Source organism: Podarcis melisellensis (assembly GCF_964234715.1).
Source record: "Podarcis melisellensis genome assembly, chromosome: 10".
NCBI lineage: Eukaryota > Metazoa > Chordata > Lepidosauria > Squamata > Lacertidae > Podarcis > Podarcis melisellensis.
This window is the reverse complement of record NC_138542.1, coordinates 34756188-34782338: the sequence shown is the minus strand read 5'-3', so window position 1 is coordinate 34782338 and position 26151 is coordinate 34756188. Positions and strand designations below refer to the sequence as shown.

Genomic DNA, 26151 nt, shown 5'->3' with positions numbered 1-26151 from the left:
CTAAAAAGGTCATTTTTTGTGGTTTGTAAAAGGAGCCATGTGGACAAGAATACTTCAGTGGTCCCATCCTTGCATTTGAAGTCCTGCATGACTCTGAAATCAGCAATTACCAGTATTCACTGTGTGGTAGCCATCCAAACGTTATCTAAAGAGTGAAATATTTTGAAAATATCACTATGGAAATTTCACTGCTTCCAATGCAAGGGATATAGGAAATAAGTTGATTCATTATACAGAATTAGACTTGGAGAACTGTTAGATTTTTCTCTTTATAACTTTCAAAACAAATTCTCAGATGGATAAGGTAAACAAGAGAATACATTAGGATTTACATAGCAGGCTTCCTATGTAAGTGCTCAAAGCAGTAAATAACACAAAGATATACAGCTAATGTAAACTGCTAATGTAAACTTGACCCAACAGGGACAATTTCTCTTCCTTCAAGAACATTATTTGGCTCGTTGTAAGCTTCTCTCCAAAGTAAGTTTGATAGTGTTCAAATCATGAGCATTCACCTCTCAAATTATGAATCATTCATGACTGAATACTTTTCAGAAGCAAATTGAAATCTACACAAACCTGACAGCTGTTCCAATGGCAGTGATGAAATTTACTTGATTGGCAAAGTGTGACTATCAGATCTCTATACGCTGCTTTGTATTAGCAGTATTTCTGAGCAATATCTTTCAAAGTACGTTGGGTTAGCTGGAACTGTGAGCAGAAGAAAAACAACCCCCAGCACTCTTCTGCAAATATTTGCCTGACAAATACTGGGTGACAAGTCCATCCATGGCTAGAATAAGTTCTAGAATAGTTGTTAGGGTTCTGCTTGTGTAAGAATTTGCACAAGCAAAAGTGTGTCTTTGAGTTTGTGCAATTCTCTGATGTAAAGGGTAAAACAGTCCTTTCATGACTTGAATACTCCTTCCCCAGGTAGAAGTGTATGTCTGGATCAACCCAGTGAGAAGCACTTTTGCCTCACTCACTTAAGTGTAAGAAGCTATAACTTAGCAGAGCACACCTGTTAGCATAGTGATGTTAGATCTAGTACCCAGTACTGCCAATAACCATACCCTCTCCTCATCAAAGAGGAAGCGTGCAGAATGGCACTTAGATTTGGTCAGCTGATTAAGATGACTTCATCCCTGATAACTGGAAATAAAGAATACACTGGCAAGTTTTTACAAAGCCTATCTATTCCACAATATCTCATTGCTGCACAAATTGCATGCCCATTTGCTTAAAAAAAATTATTAGATTTCAAGGCTCATCAATAAGTTGAGAACGGATGTCACAAAAAGCTTCTCCTATACAGTAAAATATATACAACTATCCACAACTAAGAAGTATCCTGATAAGTAGCCCAGTGTGGGATGCAATCAGGGGATGGTGTATTGGTGTAAAGAGACTTCTATTTACAAAATACACTAGATTCTTGAGTTCTGGATTCCTATCAAGCAGCTACTTTGCACTGACCAACTGATGTCAGTCATAGATATGTGTAAGTCTAACATAAGTCTGCCATAAATATGCAAACATAAACTCATGCCAGCAATAGGTCTACTTAATCTGTAACATAACAAAGGCCAAGTCCAACTCATGAAAATTCTGACTAATAATTATCTGATCATTATAAGTAGTGAATGAAAATAGCCAAAGCCAGGTATTAAAGCTCATTTTTTATTAACTGGATGTAAAGAAAATGAGCTACTCATACATCACCTCCATTCTTTTTCTCTGTGCTGCATATAAGGTTAAGCTCAATAGACAGGGTTTAAAAAAAGAAAGAAAGAAATCCACTATATAAGTTTCTTTTTAACAGCATTTAAAAATCCACCTTCTTGCTAATGTTTCATTCACCTGTCACTCTAAAAATAATTCACCATCTATTTTCAGGGTTTCTATGATCAACATCATGAAAAGTATTAATTTTAAAAGCATTTCAATGGCATTGACAAATGGTATCCAAATCAATCTACTACTGAAAGCAGTAATAAAGAACAGACCACAATACCGTTGTGAATAATCTTATTTTTATCAGCACCTACAGCCTATTATTTTCTATACTGAATTTACATTGTTCCTCTATAACTGTAGGCCTAGCAAAGTGGTGCTATCAAATTCAGCATGTCTGGATGCAATCAAAAGAATCTGAAATGTCAGAACATTTTAAATTAGATTGAATTAACATCAATGTCTTCCTAAAGGTGCCTTATACTTCCCCCTTTAGGTAGTGTAATTTCAATCAGGCTGGCCTGAACTGCAGCATAGAAAAAGCAATAAAACTATATATAAAGAACCCAAGAAGTCAGGTATTCAACACAAAGTAATTTGATCAGTTTGTAGAAGTGGATAACTTGGATATCTAACATTCACAACCCACTAACTTAAAGGCTGGAATAAGTTGATCAAAAAAGACAAAGAGTAACAGGAAAACAGAAAAAAGGCACTGTACTGTAACATTTTCTCAAAGAATCACAAATGCCAGTGGGGTGGAGGAAAGGGAAAACTATAGTGGCAGCAAGGAAAGGATATGTTTATATGTTTTTGGATGCTCTTGATATTTGTGCTATGTTTTATTTTATTCTCAAATGTATTGTGCTACCATTTTGGTGTTTTTTGTCTCTGGGTTCCGTTGGGAGGTAGAAATTTTGAACAATGATAGCATAGTGGAAATAGCAACAGGCACAAGCCCATACCAGGGAGTTTAAGACAGTAGGTACAGATCTGAAATATTAAACTCTTACCCCCAAAGGAGCCACATCTAAATGAAAACCTTTCCTACACCGTTCAAGTTTATAAGTGCTCATCTCATGACAAAGCTCCAGTCTATTCCCTTTCACTATTCTAAAGGAGAGGTCATGAGAGAGAGAGATTACTTCTACATACTGTATATCCTTTAAATAGCAGTTTCACCTGCCTCCGAATGCCAGTTATCGAGGATCATGAGCAGAAGAGGGCTGCTGTGATAATGTCTTGCCTGTTGGATTTTTCATGGGCATATGGAGTCTCCAATACTTTGACCACCTCATGAGAGGAGAAGACTCCCTGGAAAAGACCCTGATGTTGGGAAAGATGGAGGGCACAAGGACAAGGAGACGACAGAGGACGATATGGTTGGATAGTGTTCTCGAAGCTACCAGCATGAGTTTGACCAAACTGCGGGAGGCAGTGGAAGACAGGAGTGCCTGGCGTGCTCTGGTCCATGGGGTCACGAAGAGTCGACACGACTAAACAACTAAACAACAACAACAACAATGGTTGGTGGGAACAGAATGCAGACAGTAAGCCTTTGGCCTGATCCAGCAAGACTCAACTCATGTTCTTAAAATGCACTACCATCTCTTAACAGCATTCTGCTACTCCTTCAAACAATTTTCTCACGCTCATTCAGAAAAGAGAACTATTCTTATAACCTTTGCTTCCAAAGAGTTAAGGAGAATAATTAAAATAATTATATCGTAATTGAAACCTGCAGTGTGGTTATTGGCAGCACAGCACCAGAGATTTTTCTTTTACTCTACACCTCACATCTCTCAGTAATGAATAGTAGCATAATTAAATACTTCAGCAATGATAATAAGAAGGGACTGCTGAAGTCCAGTAATGTTATGCATTGTTGACACTGTATCATAAACAGGAGGAAAAAGAGAATAATTTGATTACAGTGCATTCATGACTAGAATTCATGTTCTTGAACTTACCTCCAATTAACTTTTGCATGAAAAACTGACTGGGTTGCCAATGTTTTGTTTCAACATCAGTGGAGCGGGGGAGGGGAGGGGGAGGGGGAGGGAAACATGGCACAAATGCGATGTGATTGAAACTACTATAATAGGAGTTAATCAAAAGCATCCAGAGACAGAAGATAATGTGTGTGTACATCTCAGTCCCTTCTCCTTTCAGATTTGATGAGCAGGAGAAATTGACTAAAGTTACTCAAGTTATGGTTCCTTCTCTTTTACTGATGAATTCTGCCCACTGTTCAATATTATTATCATTAACAAATTATATGCTATTTAGTATCCGAATGTATATCAACCATGTCCAAATATAATATCATTATTTCCTGCTACATTTGTGTGTGTTTTTAACTAGGGGCTGATGCCCCTGCTTGCTCCAATCACCAACCCTCTTCCTTTACACCTGAGCAACTCCTCCTCACTTTATGCCTTGATGTCCCTGTGCCTATTCCTTCACCTCCCCCCCTCTTCTCACTGCTTGCCCCAAGCCCTTTACGTTCTCCTAACAGCCCACCCTTTTAAAGGAGAGTGGGAGGCGCATTAGCTCCCCTCTGCTTTAAACACCTTCCCCTGATAAGGACCCATGGTACAACAGGATGCTTGCTGGAGTAATGGGCTGCACCAAAAGAGATTCAGAGAAGAGGATCTCATTAGTTCAAGGCCCAGTCATGATAGCTCTGGGTAATATGTAGAGTATGCTTTATGGAACTACTACTGGTTTGTGTTTTCTGAAGGTCTACTTTAAATTTCATCCTAATTTCTCCTTTTTCTTCTTGTTACCTAAAACTAATGTGTATATATATGCCCTTCACTTTTTTTCTCTGTCTTCATGTATTTTATGTAATGTAGACTAGTGCCTATGAAAATTCATGCCAAAAAAAAAAAAAGTTAACTCTTTAAGGTAATACTATATAGGGTTCCTGTTACCCACTGAGTCAGATCTCCCACTAGGCAGAATGAGGTGGCTGTCTGAGGCATCTAATTTTGAGTTTAATAAAAGTCAAGCAGTGAGTATATAATTTTATATATTATTATTGTAGGGAGAGAAGGGGGGTATCAGGGGAGGGGTAGTACCTCTGGTTGGGGACACGTCATGCTCCTTCTGGGGTAATTTGTCCACCTTTGGTTCCCACCCTGCACTCAGCCCTCACCTTAGCTTCTAGAAGCTGTCAGCACGTGACAGCAGCCACACCCTGCGAGACAGCTTTCATTGGTCGGCTAAACTATGGGTCTCCAACTATGGGTAGCCAATGGGTCTCAAACTCTGGGTGAATTAGGGACTTCCCCTGCATGCGAAAACAGGCTCTGGCAGATTGATCAGAGACCAATAGTGGGTCCAGCCAGTGCTATTTTTCTAGAAAAGGAGGTGCCGGAACTCACAATGAACACCTCCCTATAATGTCAACTGCACCCACTTGAGAAAGGCCAGAACTGAGTTCCAGCTGGAAAAAAAACCTGGGTCCAGTGGTTATGAGGATAGTTACTACATGTGCGAGGCAGGGAAGTGAGGGGCAGATTGGGCGTGTCAACCTAAGAAGGTAGCCAGTCTAGGAGAAGGAAAACTCTGATCCTAAACCTCTGCTTCCTTGCAGCTATACTCATTCATGAGAAAGGCTTCAAGAGTAAACCCTGAGGAAAAGTCCATATCTGTTGCCTTTGGGAGAAGAAAGGGCTAAGGAGTAAACCCTACACTAAGACGGTTGGATGGCGCCTTGAACACCTCTTTCCAGCAACTCTTGCAGTCAAGCTGGTGCCAAATGTATTGTTTTACTTTCCTTTGGTCCATATCTGTGAGGCCAAGAGGCGGGGTCTTGTCTGGGCAGCCCAGGACCTCCACACACACTGCCCAGGCTTGCATCCCAAACAGGTAACTTTGGTGCTGCTAACACAGCAAAAACAACATGGAGGGCAGCAATTACAAGTTACGGGTCTCTGCACCTATAGCAAGCACTGTGATTCTACAATGGTTTGAATTCACCCTTGGAGGCACACTCCACTGTCTCTCAAAACAGACAGATGCCAAAAAGGGAGAGATGCTTGTGGGATATTTTGCCTCATGTGCCAAAGTAACGCTACCAGCAGAGGGCAGGGGGCTGTTCCATCTCAGGCAGAACTATTTGCACCTCAGGCAGCTAAAGGCCCACCTTTGTTCCAGGTTATTTTAAACACACACACAAAGAGAGAAAATAATATCTGCATTCCCATCTAGTCTTCAATCATACCTTCTCCAGGATTTCATTTTTATAAAAAACTTACAGAACAAAAAGGGAATAGCTTACAAAACTGTTTACAAAATTAATTTTTTTTAATCACATAACAAGGCAAAGCAAAGGAAGTCAAGGCACAAAGTAGATTTTCAATGCATAAAGCTTTGTAGAAAAGATCTTTGATGAACAGGTGACAGGGGAAAGCGATCATCTTACTGGAGGTGCCATTCAAGCACAGGTTTTAGAGCGTCACTCCCCCCCCCCCCGTTTTTTATGTCTAGCCTATTTACAATTTGAAAATCCATTAAATATATTAGGCATGTTGCGTGGGCTGCACTTTAATTTTTGACATCTATGTATTATTAATGTAATCATCTGAACTATGCACATTCAGAGGACATGGAAAATTAAGAAAGATACAGCAATCAGAAATTAAATAAGGAGAGCACGTATTAAAGAGAATAATAAGTTAATTTTATTAAATAAATGAGGTGAATATAACTTCTGAACTAAATGATAATAATTTCATTCACAAAGAAGATCCTTTAGAAATAATATTTCTCTAAAAGCCATTGAAGCATAGGCTGAGTACATAACCCTAATTACAGCCCATTCTTTCCAGAATTTTATGGCTTGTCCTTCTTTTTGTTGGATTTTCATTATAAAAAGAAGAAAATGTGCATCTCCCTCACCCGTCCACCATCTTGTCCCCAGTCCTTTCCTTCATCACACTTTTCTTTTTTTTACTTAGCCCTGTAATAAAGCTTTTCTTCATGATTTGTGTTCATTAGAAAGGTAATTATATTTTCAGAAACCATGGTGCCAATAAGATAACCTTAACATGTTTATTACAAAAGCAAGAGTACAGACGTACTTTGGTAACTGGAAATGTGGTTTTTTTAAAAGTAAAAAATGTGGTTAAATACACCACCACTAAGCCAGCCTGGCACTGGATACAGCAAAGTACCTACTTTCAGTGGCACAAGTTGAGGGTGGAGAAATGACAGTAACTGCCTGGCCACTTCCACTGAGAACCCACCCTAGTCAATCTCTCTGAACACATTACAGTGATACCCCAGGTTACATATGCTTCAGGGTACAGACTCCGCTAACCCAAAAATAGTGCTTCAGGTTAAGAACTTTGCTTCAGGATGAGAACAGAAATCATGCTCCGGTGGTGCGGCGGCAGCAGGAAGCCCCATTAGCTAAAGTGGTGCTTCGGGTTAAGAATAGCTTCAGGTTAAGTACGGACCTCCTGTGGCTGGGACGCGGGTGGCTCTGTGGCTAAAACCTCAGCGCCTAGGACTTGCTGATCGCATGGTCGGCGGTTCGAATCCCCGCGGCGGGTGCGCTCCCGTCGTTCCGTCCCAGCGCCTGCCAACCTAGCAGTTTGAAAGCACCTCCGAGTGCAAGTAGATAAATAGGGACCACTTACCAGCGGGAAGGTAAACGGCGTTCCGTGTGCTGCGCTGGCTCGCCAGATGCAGCTTGTCACGCTGGCCACGTGACCCAGAAGTGTCTGCGGACAGCGCTGGCTCCCGGCCTATAGAGTGAGATGAGCGCACAACCCTAGAGTCTGGCAAGACTGGCTCATACAGGCAGGGGTACCTTTACCTTTACCTTTATGGACCTCCAGAACGAATTAAGTACTTAACCTGAGGTACCACTGTACAAATGCTGCTGCCACCAATGACCCATCTGGAGATACGTCCCAAGCCATTACTGTGGCAAGATGTCTTCTGGCTCAGAGTTGCTTGGAGTGGTATATGTGGACCCCTGCTCTTATAGAGCATCCCCCCCCCTTTCTGTTAATTCCAATGGGAAGCATAGTTCATTGTCGGCTCCAGAGCTGGCATAGTGTATGGCCATTTGGGAAAATGGCCACGGACCAAGGGGGTTTAGGGTGCATCATTTTTGAACCCACCACTGGCCGTGTACCCATGACAGTAGTGCCGTTTGCCACCGCCATGGTGAGATCACTAATGGCAAACCTCTTCTCTGCCATGGGAAAAGAATTCATCGGCATCTAACAGCGGCACTCCCTGGGAACTTACAACTGCCCTCTGTGTGATTGTGTGTGTTTCTATTACTATTTAGCCCCTTAATGGAAGTTGCAATCCTTATGTGGACCGACTCTTCTCCCAGTAGTATCTACTTAATGTGTACAACAATCCCATCATATGTCTTGTGTCTAATTATCTTGTTTAAAATCCCCATAGTCTCATATTATAATTGCGTTACACTGATGTTTTTTTCTTTTCATTCATTTTTCATCATTTGGATTCCATAATCAGAAATACTACCAGTTCCGCTTTCTGTTAATTCACTTCAATCCAATATGCCAGGACTCTGCCATTATATAAAGTTGTTACTGCATTATTGAAAGAGATGATAGGAAAGCAACTCCTACCCCACTCCACCCCTGCCGGCACACTCTAAGTGGCATCAGCAAGTATGTGTTGGGTTTATAACCCAGTCCTGCCATCATGAGCCCTGCGTGTTACTCCAGTCAGTTTTTCATCAGGAGGGGGAAACTGGCCATATGTCTTTTGGATAGCCAAGGCCACTGCAAGCTTAACTACATTCTTGCCAATGTTGTGACTGCTTTGAAAGAAGACTGGTTACAGGAAGCAGCCAAGTCTAAAACCACTTTAAGGGGTTCTCCCCCCCCCCATCAAGTGGTGTATAAATCTTATAAAACAAAACAAGAGTAAGAATGAGTGGAGGTTGAAAGGCAAGTACCAGTGGCAGTTTTGTGGATGAAAAGAGAATATTGGGGGCCAGGCTATACAGAAAGGAACAAGAAAGATCAAACCTTTCTCCACCTCAGCCGTTTTCCCTCAAACCCTACCTCCTCATCTAGGTGCTTCTCTCCCAGGAGAGAAGTTTAGTCTGGATACCTAACCAGTTAAATATGGCTAGCCCAGCCTTCCCCCACCCAGGTCCCTCGACATCAGGTCTAACACATCTAGAGGACACCTGGCTGGGGAAGGCTGAGATCAAGGAAGGTAGGTGGCTGGAGGGAGACCAGCAGGACATGTCCCTGCTGCAAAGCATCTGTATGGGAATTTCCCCCAAGCATTCATTTTGTACAGGAATTAACATTCTAGAATACAAGCCTTAGAGTTGTCATGCTTAGTTTGCTGCCCAGTACATATTATTCTCTGTGCCATTTCACCAGTTCCTCAAAATGTGTTACTCAATTTGCCAGAATGGTTCATGCTTTCATTAGTTTAGCCCCCAGTAAATAAAACAAAGCTACTACTTCATTACAGCACTGGCTTTTATCTCACAATTATTTTGGATCCCTGAGTATTTTAAGCTTCTCCTCAGCATTTGACATTTAAGGTCCTATCAAATTAATGCTTTCAGCTATCTATATTCACTCATTATTTCAGTCATGCACATTGGCCAGGGGCTTGTCCCATTTAAAATCTCTCACACATTTGCTTACACAAGCTTTTTTATTATTCAGACATTTGGTCCTTTTTATGTTTTCTCTCATTAACACAAAATTTCACAAGTCCTTGGTGAATAATTAGCTGTAGTAGGATCCTTAACTCTCACATATACATTTTTAATTTATTAAGATGATCACCAAATTACTTCTGTACCATGAAGAATGGCATACAACTTCTGTGCAAAACTACCAAATTAAAATAGAAAACATCACATTTTTTAGGTTAATCACACAAATCCAGATAAGGGAACTTGCACTGGATCAAGGGATAAAACCAAGGAATAAAGGCCATTAGACTTGAGGCAGACATAAACTGTTTTACAGTACTACTCAAGTATTGATGTGTTTCAATAATATACATGTATGCGTTTGTTTAAAAGATAGCTTATAATGTTTTTTTTTTAAAAAATAAGTATTTATTTACTAGTTTCCTGTTGGTTTCTGCTACAAATTCTGATCAACTCCACACCTGCTAAGGTTTAGTAAAAATGCAACATGTGGTGTTCTCACCCTGTTCACTAAGGCTGCATAAAAACCATAACATGACTTACCCCAAAGAATCCTTGGAACTGTAGATTTACCCATCACAGCTACAATGTCCAGCACCCAAAACAAACTACAGTCCCCAAGATTCTTTGGGGGAAGGCGTGTACTTTAAACATGTGGTTTGCACGCAACCCAAAAGCCCCATCTTTCAAATCTTAAAGCATGCCATTCTTGTCCCCAAGTACAAAACACCTGATGAAACACAAATCTTAAGACTTTTTCTCAAGAACTAATCTACTGCCATGAGTTTGGTGATGGGGAGCAAGTAGACTGTATGTGAGACCCTTCTAACTTCTGGATCCAGCAAGTGTTAAAATATAACCCAGGCTAGCTTCCTGCGTTTAGGTAATAGCCTGAGTGATAGACCATTAAGGGAAACAAAGGGAAGAGTAGGGCACCTACAGGTGTGTGATGGCATCTGTGCACATTTGGTCTTGCACATCTGTAGAAAATTCATTCATCTAGTTGTTGAATTCTTTTCAGTATTCTTCAAACTAGTCTGAAGTAGGGGCTTGCCAAATGCAACCAGAGAATCATATCTCTCTCTTTCATAAGTAATTCTTATGAAAAAGCTGAACTATAGACCCCTCTTATGTCATCAGAGGCTGTGGGTGGTGATTCATAGCTGAGTCTATGCAAGAAACAATGTTGATGCTCTCAGCATGAGCCTTACGGCAACGCTATAGGTAAAAATTTAGTTTGGTATTGTGACATTAGATGTGTGACTACATTAAGGAAAAAAGAAAAATTGCATGGAGAAGATAAAGTCTATAGGGAGATCATGTCAAAAAAAGGTAATAATGTTACCCTTCTATGTGAAATATATGGCATTTTCACACATATTGTACTGGACTGAAATTAATGGGAGAGATCCAATGTAGAAGGGAAAGGCATTAAACCAGGGGTCAGCAAACTTTTTCAGCAGGGGGCCGGTCCACTGGCCCTCAGACCTTGTGGTGGAGCGGACTATATTTTTTTTGGGGGGGGGGGGGAATGAACAAATTCCCATGCCCCACAAATAACCCAGAGATGCATTTTAAATAAAAGGACACATTCTACTCATGTAAAATACGCTGATTCCCGGGCCATCTGCAGGCTGGATTTAGAAGGCAATTGGGCCAGATCTGGCCCCCGGGCCTTAGTTTGCCTACCCATGCATTAAACAGTGCTACAGGCCTTCTCTGTCCCGTCCTTCCCACCCACCTTCCAGTCCCCATGCCAGGGGGTGGCTACGAAAACTTACAGAGCAGACTTGGAGGGTTAAATTCTATTGTTCCTAACAGAGTTCCCTTTGCTCAAGAAAGCATACATAGTTGGATCTCATCCAATATCTTAAAACAAAATGAATGTGTAATGAGTACAGCTGAGAACTACCATACTCAGTATTCATGACAAATTTAATCATTTGTCCACTACATCTACCATGGCCAAATATGGCTAAATCAACATTTTTGAAGGTGACTGTGACAATAAAAAAGACAGCATGGGCCAGCTTTAGCAGAATAAAGGTAACTTTACTTGATGGCAACATGTCAATAAAAACCACGAAAACTTTGCAACACAATAGTCACACTGACTATGATGTATAGGGTGGAAAGTCGTTTGACAAAGATTTGCTGCCAAAGAAACTACAGCCAATACTCAAAATTCTGTTGAACAATGGGTGTGTAAAATCTCTCTTTCCCCCATATACCGAATGAATGTGACAGCACAGAAATGTTATGGATGTGATACAAGTCATCTATAATGCCAAGCACAGATGGACCATCAACATATCCAACCATCAAGAAACCAGATGGACTTCTCATCGTACAGACTGAGATCAAAGACCAAAACAACTTTCGTGGCAGGTCTGATTTCTGGACCAATGCAATGATGAAACACATTGATCAGTGTTAGAGCAACAAACTTGTGATGGAATGGGAAAGTGTGCCATCAACTCTGAACTCATGGAAGAACAGAAACTGGTTGTGGGCGATGTGGTACAATCAGCCTCTGCAGGACTGAAAGGATGCTGGTTGTTTGTTAATGAACGTCTTCAATTGTACATCTAAAGATTTACACAAAATATTCCAGGACTCACAAAGGGAGGAGGATATTCATAAACCCAACATAACAGACATGATACAAGCAGTGGTTTAGCAGCATCAAAACAACATGGTGAGTTCTTTCTACACAAACCAAATAATAGGGAATAGGACAGAAATACAGCTCTTCACAGGTTCTGCACCCTGCCCATTTTTCTCACTTTTACCAGGACAGCTTTTTGTAAAGAGCGGGGGGGGGGGAGTACCCAGTCCTAGCAACCACATTTTCTATGTTGTTGTATCCATCCCTGTTATCTATGATTTTTTATTGCACTTCTGGAAGAGAAAATATAACAATTCCCCTTTAACAAAGCATCTCTTTTCTTGCCCAAGTGCTATGTAATCTTGTCCTTTTTTGCTATAGAGTATAAAAGAGCTTCACCCTTGTTCCTTTCATGAAGATGAACCATTGTCTATCATATATACACATGAGAGATAATGGACAATTTAATCGAGGATATGCTGTGAATGGGGAACATACTGAGAAACAACTATCTCCAACAGCAACATTCTGCCCTGTTACATCAGAGATACCCTAAGAAAGCCAGTCCTCCATTTGCCAATGCTACTATCATTGCAACATAGGAAATGTACATCAGATTATTGTGAATTGTCACTACAGAACTATTATTAAAAGACAGAATTATATCTCTCTTGTGGCACTTGTGCAGTTTTGATTCTCCTACTACTGCCATGCTCAAGAGGGCAAAGTTGGGATAGAAATCAAACGGCCAGCCGTCTTATAATATAAGCTGCAAATGATCCCCATAGACTGTTAGATACAAGTAGTTCCCATTCTAATTCCATCAATATATACAATATTCTATCACTTGTAATTTGGAAGATACCTCTGGAATTCAAAGGCTAGAACTAGTAAGGTAAGTACAACAGATGCCAGGCTTCTAAAAATATGCACCATATATTAATAAACAATCAAATGGAAAAAAGTTATTTGTAATATTTGAGCACAACATGGTGTACTTGTACACTGTAAACTGGAAAACACTTCAGCCCAATTCAGTTGTTTCCCCCTCAAGTAATTCTCCCCATGTGAGGAAAGAGAATGGGAGCATCCTCAGTGAAACTCCTTCCAGGGAGTCTTCTCTACTGATGTATGCTCTCTGCAAAATTGAAAGCTCTGATAGTTCGGATTCTAGATTGCATGGGAAGCCAACATAAGTATCATGAACTTGTTGCATGGGATGCTACAGGGATGGACTATCAGGAAAGCAATGAAAGAGGTGGAGGTAGCAATTGCCCCTCCTGCTCTGCTGTGCATGTAATTGAGAACATGACTTAATATGGCTTAACAGGAATCACAGAGGATAAGCTTTTTATTGTTTTCATTCCTTGTTAAGTACAGATGGATCAGTTTAAACAGCTGGACTAACCAATCGGCAAGCTAAACATATGCTTAGGGCACCAGCAAACACATAGAAATATGTTTATGGGGGGCACAGATTAGGAAAAGCATCATGGGGGAAATCAGGATTTTTGTTAGACTTTCTTCACTATACACACTTCCTTGATTTCTCTGTTCTCTTTTTATTGCAAGCAACTCCCCACTTGTGTGGGGATTCTGTTCCTGGTGGCCGCCCACATCAGCTGGACACACATAAGTCTGGCCCCCTTGTGGTGTCAAAAATGTGTGTGGGTGTGCATGGACATGCACGTTTGACATGGACATGCACCACCTAAGCCAGGGGGTGTCTTGCTAATATAGCATCTGTTTTCCTTGCATGATTTTGATCTATCATGTATTGCACACAACACACACGTATGTACATTTCAGCATACATGTAAATTTTGTGTCATTTCGGGGGGGATATTTTAAGGTTTAGTACTGTTTTTATTCTGAATTATACATACAGGACACCATAATATTTTAAGTGTTTAGGGCCCATAAAGGTCTTAATCTGGTTCTGAATGTAAATTTCAAAAAAGAAATAGTCATTGGATTTTATTTTTTAAAAAGGCATAATTTACAGTCCCAAGGAAACAAGGACATGCAGCCCCCATTAAAATATTAAAACTTAATAGCATGGATATTTAATACAAAACATCACACAAAGAACAAGGAAGGTAGATCTTATGCTATTTAGAGAAGTACTTTTGAGCATCTTGGGCTTTTGTTACTGCAATTCCAATGCACACGTTTACTTCACTTCATCATTCTATGCTAATTCTATACAGGATTTAAATAAGATATCATTCCTAAGCTATTATGCTCTGACATTGAGAATGTTCTCATTTTAGACATATTCAAGCATACCCAAAAATTCAAGCAATTTTTCTTGAACTAGCAGGCTGTAGCTGAACAGAATGCAAAGATGAATGCTAAGCTTGTGATCAGACCAATCAGATGAAACCATAAATAAAGAACAGCAATGATTTTAGTACTGCTTTAACATCCTCTTAGTATGAGCTACATATATCAAAGTCAAGCAGTATGCTGTGACAATGCTCAAGATGTTGGATTCCGATAACCTCTAAAGTCAATCTGAATGCCAGTGTTTACTGTCACTGCAGTTAACTTTACAGCCAGGCATACCAATCGTTATATTTATATGCACATGTGCGCACGCACACATACACACAAAGAGAGATAGAGAGAGTCAGTTAATGAAGACAAGCTCCAACATCCATAATGAGACCAGACTTGTCTGTTCCATATGCAATTTATACGTTCTGCGCTATCTCAACAAGGCTGATGGCAATCTATATGAATGTAATAAATTGCCTTTTCGGGGGACAACCCTAATATTAAAGTAAACAATTAATTGTTTAACCAATTTTGTTTTAATTTGAAAAACCTCAGCATCAGTGATGATGTACAAATTAAATAATGGCTCCAAGAATGAAAATAAGCTATGAAAAAAAGGATTAAAATATCCAGACGAAACCTCATGGCTTACATACATCATTGTAAATGGTTTTTACAAAGCAGAAAGCAACAACAACAACAAAATAGCAATCATTCTGTGCTTAATATGTCTTCTGGCATAAAGGTGTGAGTGCATTTCTGAATACCATAAAATATGTGAATGTAACATTATTATAAAACAGGTGAAAGACCATCTTGATAGAATGACTAGTGCTGAGCTGAAAATGCCCCCCAGCACCTTCCTAGACCTATCAGTTTCTCATGAAAGAGGGGGATGTTTCTGGATACTCTTCCAGGAGAAGACACTAAATTCTAGTAATTTGGTGGGTGCTGATGGCTTATCATTAAAGAACGGTGTAGAGGATTTTAAGTTATTGCCCTCTTCTAAACTCATAGGTATCTTACCTTCTCAATTTATTTCTAGCTTCCATTTTACTGGTAAGTAAATCTTGTTGCCTAGTCTCTACTCAGTGTCTATAGTCTCTACTCCCTTTCCTGTACACATCTCCCAGATTTACAGTAATCCTTGCCTAGTTCCCTTCCCATGAATCCTATATATCCCCTGTTTGGGCTTTTAAATTGGCAACTTTGAGTCAATTCAGGTTTAAGAAAATGGGTGATAAAGTACATGATAAAGTACAAAGGTTAGTCTGTGGGTGTTTACCATTCTCTAAATGTTATAACCCTTTGATAATATATTCACCACCTGAGAAAGATGCCCGTGGTACTGACTTTCTGCAAGACAGAAGGGGTTCTCAGGTAAACACTGAAGTGATAACTGGGTTGGGCACTTGGATATAAACTGTACAGCCTCTCCCAACTTCAAGTGAAAGAACCTATTAGGCACAAGAGAAGCAAGCTTAATTCTTCTTCTACTCATTCTAAAGGTTACATTAACCTTTTTAAAAAAAACACACACAAGGTAACAGACATTTGGGTGTAAAGGGGAAAGAAAAACCTAGTTCAGAGAAACAGTGTATTTCGTGATCCCTTTAAAGTTTTTAAAATGTTTTTTTCTTGAAGCAGGCAGTTTGCTACCTAGATTAAATGTCATTTAAAGTTCATTTGTGAATAAGAATTCCATCTCTCAATTCTAGTTTACCACATGGAGGTGGCAGTCAAATTCTGTCAGCTTACAAAGTCGAAGCTTGCAATCTTATACACACTTACCAAGAAATAAGTCTCATTTAATTCAAATGGGGTTTACTTATTTGTAGAGGGTTGCACTATTAAGGCTGCAATACTGTGCAAGCAAAGTACAATACTAAAGCCTGAAGTATGCTTCCATGAAAGCAAGTCCCACTAAAGTCAGCAAGACTTACTTTATTCGGGATTCGAAAGGCAGTACTATAGTATTTTATACTATAGATAAATAGATAATATTCCCAAAAGGTATTTAAAAAAGGGAAAGTCTCAGTTGTCATAATTTACCATGTCCATTGTGTAAAGCAAAGAGAGGAGTTTCCACAGTTTAGATGCTTCATTGATACTTGTTGGAAACAAGTAAATGGGAATACTGATTATAGATATACCGTATTTTTCGCACGATTGGACGCACCGGACCATAGGACGCACCTAGTTTTCAGGGGGGGAAATCAAGGAAAAAATATGATTTCCCCCCCGCAGCTCTGGGAGCAGTGGACAGGTTGCACGCAGCCTGTGCGCTACTCCAAGACCTTCTCCCTGCTTTTGCGGGAGGTGGCGGAATTCCCCCACCTCCCGCAAAAGCCCACAGGAGCCCCGCTTGACTCCCGCGGGCTTTTCGACCAGGAGGGAGAAGGGACTGAAACGGCCAGTCAGTCCCTTCTCCCTCCTTGGGCAAAAGCCGCAAAGAGCTGCGCGCTCTTTAAAGAGCGCACGGCTTTTGCCTGCTTTTGCGGGAGGTGGGGGAATTCCCCCATCTCCCGCAAAAGCCCGCAGGAGGGAGAAGGGACTGACTCAGCCAGTCAGTCCCTTCTCCGTCCTTGGAGAAAAGCCCCCAAGAGCCGTGCGCTCTTTAAAGGGTGCGCGGCTCCTGCGGGCTTTTCTAGGAGGTGGGGGAATTCCCCCACCTCCTAGAAAAGCCTGCAGAAGCCACGGAACCTCTTTAAAGAGCACACGGCTTTTGCCTGCTTTTGCGGGAGGTGGGGGAATTCCCCCATCTCCCGCAAAAGCCCGGAGGAGGGAGAAGGGACTGACTCGGCCAGTCAGTCCCTTCTCCGTCCTTGGGGAAAAGCCCCCAAGAGCCGTGCGCTCTTTAAAGGGTGCGCGGCTCCTGCGGGCTTTTCTAGGAGGTGGGGGAATTCCCCCACCTCCTGGAAAAGCCAGCAAAGCCGTGCAGCACCTTTAAAGAGCGCACGGCTTTTGCCTGCTTTTGCGGGAGGTGGGGGAATTCCCCCATCTCCTGCAAAAGCCCAAGGAGGGAGAAGGGACTGACTCGGCCAGTCAGTCCCTTCTCCCTCCTTGGGGAAAAGCCCCCAAGAGCTGCGCGCTCTTTAAAGGGTGCGCGGCTCCTGCGGGCTTTTCTAGGAGGTGGGGGAATTCCCCCACCTCCTAGAAAAGCCTGCAGAAGCCACGGAGCCCCTTTAAAGAGCACACGGCTTTTGCCTGCTTTTGCGGGAGGTGGGGGAATTCCCCCATCTCCCGCAAAAGCCCACAGGAGGGTTGGAGAGTAGCGGGAAGGCGTCGCGCGCCTTCCTGCTGCCCCCCATCCTCTGGGGCTGGCGATGGGGGAAGCGCTGCTTTCCCCCCCGCCAGCCTCAAAGCCGGGTTGGAGAGTAGCGGGAAGGCGTCGCGCGCCTTCCTGCTGCCCCCCATCCTCTGGGGCTGGCGATGGGGGAAGCGCTGCTTTCCCCCCCGCCAGCCTCAAAGCCGGGTTGGAGAGTAGCGGGAAGGCGTCGCGCGCCTTCCTGCTGCCCCCCATCCTCTGGGGCTGGCGATGGGGGAAGCGCTGCTTTCCCCCCCGCCAGCCTCAAAGCCGGGTTGGAGAGTAGCGGGAAGGCGTCGCGCGCCTTCCTGCTGCCCCCCATCCTCTGGGGCTGGCGATGGGGGAAGCGCTGCTTTCCCCACCGCCAGCCTCAAAGAGCAGACTCTCCTGGCTTCAGCGGAAGCAACGCGAAGCCTTTGTAGCGCAGGCTTCGGAGGCTTTGCCTTGCTATCGCTGAAGCCAGGGAGCCTGCATTCGCTCCATAGGACGCACACACATTTCCCCTTCATTTTTGGAGGGGAAAAAGTGCGTCCTATAGAGCGAAAAATACGGTAAATCTGCTTTGGCATAGGCACTGGATTTGTATCCTCAATCACCCAATCCAATTTTGGGCTGATCTCCATTGGGGTCAATCCTGAGGTTAAAGTTCCCCCCATTATGCAAATCAAATAGGCTGATCCTGGCATTTGAGGTATTCTACAGTCCGTGAGCCCCCGTCTGGACTTTTGGACAGTACCCTACCTTTGGACCCCTTTACTGGGGTACCCTGAATTTTGGTTATGGATCCAGGGGTAAAGCACCAGCTCCCTGTTGCTTTGGACTAAGGATCCAACCAAATTCCTCACACACACACAAATCGCTATGGCAGCCCTATGCCAAGCCACCACCGCCTGAAGATGGTAAGCAGTTTCTCTGTAATTGATTATTATGAATATTTGATTCAGAACATGAGGTAGTACTCAAAAGAAGCCATGGAAGGTTTTTCATTTGTTCAACAGGTGTTGTGAATTCCTTACTCCCACTTCCTATAGCCACTCATGCCACTTCTGAAGACATAACTAGTGCGAGACACTGGAGTCAGAATGGGAACGCTGACCATTCATGTCTGGAGTACTTGAAACTTGGCCAGAATAAACACAGGGTGTCTTTTCTATTAAAACATGCCCATTGAAACCAAAGCCTACTGATTCAAAACTTCAGTACAAGTTGCAACACAGACTGTACAGTAATTTAAAAACCACCACCACCAAACTAAGAAATAGTTTTTTACCCAGGGTAACCAAAACATACTCTCTATCTCCATCATTCCATTACTGGGCTGGATGTCTACTACTAAAGACAGAGAGTGTTATATTAGCTTGCTTTTAACCACCATTTACATCACTAAGAAGTATCAAATGCAGTTCCATCACAAATAAAAGCAATTATTAACAATTTTCACTCTAACTGCTGCTCTTTTTTATAGTGAACTGATAGCCATCTGTCTGTGCAGTATGAGGTCAACAGTAAGTTCCATTAATTTAACTGGAATTTGCTTCCACATACACATGTTTCAACTGATAGCTTTACTGTTCAGCTAAACAATTAACACAAGTTTATGCAATATACCTTCCATTAACTGTTCCAGTGTAATACTTCACATACAAGCAAGAATTTGATTCAAAAGCCCTGTTTTTCTTGTTCATGTTATCCAAATTGCTTGTTTCCCCATAATGAAAATAGGATGGTATATGCAAGTGTTGATTATTGTTAATGTGAGATGTTGTGGATTTAAATTCCTTTATCTAAAATAGAAAAGGCATACCTACAGTACTTCTCTTTCATTTCCAGTTAAGAAGGAGGAATCATCTACTCACATCCAATTACAGTACCAAGTTATCAATTAACTGTCAAGTTAAAGAACCTTCAGAAGCAACCTCTAAACCTACACAAATTTCTTCCTAAGCAGAGTCAAGTCTTGTTGCACATTGTTGTAAAGTTCAGATTTTTAAAAGCCCAAGACTCTTCAAGTCTCCCACACCCGCTAGTGATCAATGAAAAGACATATTGATTTTAAGATTCTTACCACAGAAGGATGCAAGACACAAGAGAATTTCATTTGAACAGTTACTGACGTCATCTAGGTCACAGAATGTCAGTATCTATTATTTGTCAAATAGAGAGGCATGTAGCAGTAAACACATTACTGTAACTTCCAGAAACAGCATCCTGACAGCTATTATTATTAAGATGCAACTACACCATGAACCATGCTGGCAAACAGGTACTGAATATTTGATAGTGTTATGTGCTTTCCAGACTCCTCTCAATTCCTAGATCCCATAAGTGTTAGAATTTAATTAAGGCTCAGGGTGCTAAACTGGGTGCCAGACACTGAGTCCCTGGACCCAGCAGGCAGTAAAAGCTAAATAAGCCAGGCTAGCTTCTGTGTGCAGGTACCTGGGTGGTGGGTCATCAAGAGAACAAAGGAAAGATAATGGGTCATTAAGGAAGCAAATGTGAACCCTGGGCACCTGGAATGCTGCCGGCCATTTTGAGGGACTGTAGGGTTGCTGGGCAGCATGTACAGCCCCTCAAAATGCCAGCTAAGCAAGTTTTGGTGATGTTCCCCAACAGCTTTGGCAGGTCTCCTAAAAGAAAAGCTCCACAACTTTGGGCAATCTCTTAAAAAAAGCTCCGCCCCAGGCAGTGGCAAGAGCTGCTATGCCACTGGCTCGGAGACTGGGATGACGTGGTACAATACAAAACCTGGTCTAGTTTTAAGGCTATTCTGTAACATTTATCCAATGGTTAACAGAGACTTGTTTTCACTGGAGAAAACTTTATCATTCTTTACTTTCCATAGTGGGATTTTTGGTGTTGTCGCTCAGAAAGCTATTAGCCCTAGGGTGTGGTTGTTTGTTTGTGATTGTCTGCGGTGAACTTTGTTTACATGAGTGGGTGTTTTTGAATCAGGTTAGCCAGATTGATTTGTATGCTGTTGGCAGGTTCCTGTCGTTGTCTTGTTGGGCTGTGTATGTCATAAAGGGGAGCCATACACAGTGAAAGCATCTTCTTCTATTTGACCCTGTGTCAGTTTCAGTTTATTGGTTAGTTTTTCTAATAAGGCTGTTTCCCATACTATTTGATACCATTGGTCCATGCTTCCTTACTCCTGACAAGTCTCTCCAGTGTCCTGGCTATGACCTCTCTCACCACCAAAGAAATATAAGCAAATAGTAAAGAGAACCCGCACAAGCCATGCTGACACAAAACCCCAAACATACACTAAGTAGAATAGAAACATTACCACCCGACCCCAACCCCACTCAACATACCCCGCTCCACCTCTTTCACCCTTTTCTTCCTAATGTAATACTAATGTCTCAGCAAATGAAACTGATCTGTAGAAAATCTAACTGGAAAAAAGAGACATTGCACATACTTTCATAAACCAAGAAACCTTTAATTAAAAATTATATGTGTGTGTGTGTGCCATCAGCCCCTCACTGCAGAAAAAATAATAATTATACCATTGGCGTACTGAATTATGTTGAATGTCAGATGGTCCACAGGAAGGAAGACAATATGACAGACACAGATTTTCCTCTGTGTCAGCATCTTGAATTTCAAATATTTCTTATTGATATACTATCATTTCAGTGCCTCATTTGTGTAGGTTACCAAACTCCCAAAGGTTCAGTGGCAACTGCAAAGATTTCTCTAAGCTGATTGATGTATTGTGTAGTTTGGTGTAAATGGATAAAAGCAGGATGCTTCATCTTCTGATGGGAAGAAAGGTCTTCCTCATTCCCTTCCCTGTTATGGAACCCAGGTTGTGGAACTCCCTCCCTAGAGAGGTTCAGTTGTTCTTTCTTTTAATGAGAGTTCCCCCCCCCCCCGCTCTAATGGCACTGAGCTTTTAGCATGTGTTGAAATTCTGTCTTCCTGTGGTGTTTATTTTAAAACTGAAGTACTGAATCCTGAACTTCATTTTTAATTTTCTGAAATTATTTGTAGCATTATGAACAGGTTTGTTGTGTTTTACATATTTTATTATTTTTTGTAAGCTTCTTGGGTTTATAAATAAAGAAAAGCATGGTATAACTAACAATTCGCTCTCCCATCTAGTTCACTCTCAGAAGAATGAAGCTTGCGCCAATGAGAGGCAGAGAGAGTTCCCCCTTTCCCACAGTTCCAATTTCTTTCCATCTCTTCCGTTGTGCTTGCATTCAGCAATGTTTCAATAAATCTTCAGAGAAATTTTTCACCAAGTAACCCAATACTGCTGCAAAATTTGAGCATCACATCTCTAGATACCATACAGTGCAGTAGAATGTCAAACATCTGAAGCATGTTGCTTCCCTAACATCAGCCCTCTGATCAATCTTAGGTTACTAAGCACTTTCAGCTACTTGCTACAATGAAGCTAAGGCTCTTATTTCACCTACACCTTTTTGCAAATGTTGCCCCAAAAAATCAATATGTTCTTGTTTGATTTTTTTTTATTGAACTTTGTGGGCTGGTAACAAAAGCTAATCATCACAATTCCATGAGAGAAGGGGAAGAAAGTAAAAATAATCACCCACTGTGGAAAATGAGGGCAGACTTTCACCACGTGAATCTACTATGACTGCTAGGCTACATTACCCTTGAACCTGTGAAGGTCAAAACAGATTTAAATGTAACCTAATCTTTCATTAACTATCTTTTAAGAGTTCAGAGTCACCAATGTGAAAGTTCACATTAGCACAATGTTCATTTTACAATTATATCTGTAACTTACAGGTTATGAGGAATACTGTGCTATGATAGTGGAAAGATGAATACTTCAAATAGAGACATTTTAAGACAAATTTCTGTAAATTCGAGTGAAATTTAATCTTAAGGACACAGACAAATCCAGCCAATGAAAATCCTGTGAATAATTTAAGATTATATTCCCTTCAATAATAAATTATGTAGATTTTTCATGATAAAATTGTTAAATTGTTCATTTTTATAGCCATAGTGACTAACGATGTTTGAACTGGAGTCCTTTATAAAAGTGGCATTTTAATTCAGATTTCCATTATACATGTCTTGCTGTGATCCCACTGAAAAGTATTATGAGTTTAGGAGGGAGGGAGTAAGGATCCTTCTAACCCCTGGATCCAGCAAATGTTAAAATATAAGCCGGGCTGGTTTCCTGTGTTGAGGTGATGGCCCGAGCAATAGGCCATTAAGAGAACAAAAGAATGTGGCTCTGTGTGAGATAGCAAATGGCTCCCTCAACTCAGAGACAGTTAGAAGGACAAACCTAAGTTTAGAGTTTGCAATGATGTGACCTAAACGAAAAACCAGCAAGCTGGAGAGAGAGTCAGAAATCAACGTTTGACGTCTGTTTGTGGGGCTGATGCTGTGTATGAATACATAAATAAACCATGTTTACGTTTCTTATTCCAAAAGTAAGCAGGAACCCTGGGTAAAGGTCCTGGAACCCCTGAAATTTCACACTGCTCTGAGATAGGGGTGGTATGCGACAATATGATACTCCAAATCTATTTAAGTTAGCAAAATGTTGCCTGTGCCAGAAGCAAGAGGCAATATTTTAAAAAAAAAATCCTTCCATTATCCTTTATCATTCTATTGTTAAATTCCCTTCCCCAGGCAAGCTCAGATCCAACGACTGAAACATCATAAAGGCCATAGCAATAGCAGTTGCATGGTGATCGCTGCCAGCTCCCCACCTCCAAAACTGGGTTGTTTTGCATGGTGAAGGTGCTTGGGGTGCCTTGACAGTGCAAGGCTAAACTTGCAAGGTGTGTTTGTCCCCTTACCAGGAAGTAGAAATACAAATAAACAGAGTACATTAAAAAGACAGCATAGCATGCATGTACAATATGGCAAGTAAAATTTTGGGAATCATATTAATGCTATCACAATTATGCTTACATAAAATGAAAAATAGGAAACTGCCTTATGCAGAGTCAGACCATTTAGCCATCTGACCCAGTATTGCCTACACTGACTGGCAATAGCTCTCCAGGATATCAGGCAGGAGTCTCTCCCTGGGCTCCCTAGAGATTGTGTAGCTTGAACCTATAAGCTTTTGCATGTGCAATGCAGGTGTTCCAGCGCTGAACTACATACAGCCCTTCCCCCAAAGGGAAGGATAAATAAGGACCAATTGCTGGAAAACCATGTTTGTCTGTCAGTATGTATTCAGTAGTGTTTTCATCCCAGCTGTTTTCCAAATCTCAGCCATATTTTTTTTTTTAAAAAGGGGTGATCTTTCCATCTCTTGGCTACTAAAATTTGGCTGCCATTAGCAAATTCGATATAAACTCTCTCGTCTTAGAATCTACATGGTTATTAACATGTCCTAATATAAAGACTAATGGATCTAATAAAATGACTAATGAATGATGATAGAACTCACATATACAATTTCCTTCCAGAAAAGATTGGTCGTCAGGCATTTCTACCAAATACAAATAATATCAGCTCTTTACTGTCTACACTTGCCATGGTATAATTTTCTGGATAAACTCAAACTTAGCCAATTGGGGAACCATTAACAACTGACAATGCAATTTAATAGGAAGGGAAAGGTGGAACCTTGTGTGAATATATTCTGCCACAAGGAGGTAATTTCAATGGAGAATGGCAGAACAACCCTCCCACCCCCAATATTGTGGTCTCACTCTAGTTTGGGGTGCCAAACAGCCTGTTTTTTGTAAAGAAAAAGATGCTGGAAAGTCCAATAATAAAACTCCCATGCCACACCCAGTTTCACCCATGTTTTGAGCAGGGCAGGTTGGGGAGTGTTTGGCCCTCCAGATGTTGCTCAACTGCAGCTGCCATCATTCCTAACCATTTTCTATGCTTTCAGGGGTTAATGGGAGTTGTCATTCAGCAACATCCAGCAGGTCAAAGGTTCCCCACTTCTTGTGTAGAGCTTTCACAGTCTTGCAAGGCTCAACTTCCAAACACAGGAGCCAAACGGATCAGATCTTAAGCACAGCATCTTCAGTAGGTAGAGTTGGCACTTGCATACCTTTTTTGTGACCAAAGCAGTCTGTCTCATAGCACACTTGAGACATATGTTAATAGCCCAGGAAAACATGACCTATCAAGACTAATTGTTTAATAATCCTGTTGCGGAAGTTCTTGATGACTCAGAACAGTCCCTGCCAGCTTCTTTTTTAGGGATATTGTTCACGACAGAGCAATTAAAACAGCCATGTGTAGCAGAGGTGCTTGGAGGGTAATAAAAGCTGTTTGTGTCGCCGTGCCTAGAACATTACTTAAAGCATGACAGAGAAAAGATTAAATCAGCCCATTAGAGCACTGTTTAAATTATTATTATTATTATTATTATTTTGGCATCAAAAGAAAATTGGTTCAGACTCACTTTTTTCTAGAATTCTTTGCTGGAAATACTTCGGATGTGGAGAGACAAGGACTAATGAAAAAGCAACTACAAGATGAAACGACCACTGCATCTACACATATATGTTATGGAAGTGATGGGACATTTCACAATGTACAAAGTCGCCAATTTCATTTCTTTAAGATTGTAGAGGTCATCAGGAGGCAAATGTATTAGCCATACACTGAAAATATGCAGAGAGTCATTTTTAAATTCTTCAAAGAGCCAATGAATGGGTACAGGCCTGGGACAGTTATACATAAATGAAAATCAGAAAGAATAAGGACCATGATGCTTAGAGACCAGTTAAATGGGTCAATATGAGGGAGCATGCAAAAAGTCTGCTCTCTCAGCTTGCAGTCTATGGAAATTACATCAAGTGGATGCTGTCTCATAATTTCCGCAAACCACAGGCTGAGACATCAAGATATTTCTAATGCTCCCCCATTATTATTATTTTTAAAAACCACCCAACAATTAACTACCAGCACATGGAAAAACAATGTGGAAAGGATAAACATTTTTGTGTAACTTCATTGATGTGCTTATTTTCTATATTTAGTGAATTGCGCATCATCAAGAACGGCTGCTTCTCTACACAACACAAACATTAACTCTGGAATCTTTAATATTCTGATGTTGTACGATACACTTTATTTTATCAACCTCTAACATTAGAAGTGCAACTAGTGCCAATAACCCTCTTAAAATCATAAGCCAAGTTTTTATTTCACTTCAAGCAGTGGATGTCATAATATTGTAATAACAGAACAAAAATATCTGCAAGCAAAAAATGCATTTCTTCCACACACAAAAAGAAAAGAAAAATACTATGTCACTGTTAACATCATGACATTTTTGCTTGACAAAGCATGTCTAAGAAACATGTCGAGCCAGAAGAGCTGTGTCCTATTGGCATATCCCGTCCCCAACCCATTCTGAGGCCCATCTCATTTCACATGTTGTAAATAGCACAAGAGATACACACAATATATCTAGGGAAAAGGTGTGGGGATGTGAGTTTATTGCCTTGTATGTTGTTTTCTGTTCTTGTTTTTATTGTGTATTTTGAGCTTTTATATTGTATTTTTATGTTGGGAACCACTATGAGATCTATGGATGATGAAGGGCAGTATACCAATCTA

At 41.1% G+C, this 26151-nt stretch overlaps 1 protein-coding gene and 1 long non-coding RNA gene across 9 annotated transcripts in view; one reads left to right on the top strand and one right to left on the bottom strand.

Annotated features, from left to right (window-relative positions):
* Positions 1-13664, top strand: part of LOC309379711 — a 31910-nt gene extending 18246 nt beyond the window's left edge. The window contains exons 2-4 of the long non-coding RNA XR_014172615.1: positions 5336-5610; positions 11958-12116; positions 13599-13664. This is a non-coding gene — a long non-coding RNA (uncharacterized lncRNA). The remainder of the gene's footprint in view (positions 1-5335; positions 5611-11957; positions 12117-13598) is intronic.
* Positions 1-26151, bottom strand: part of NAV3 (neuron navigator 3) — a 430775-nt gene that overhangs the window by 359395 nt on the left and 45229 nt on the right. The window lies entirely within an intron of this gene.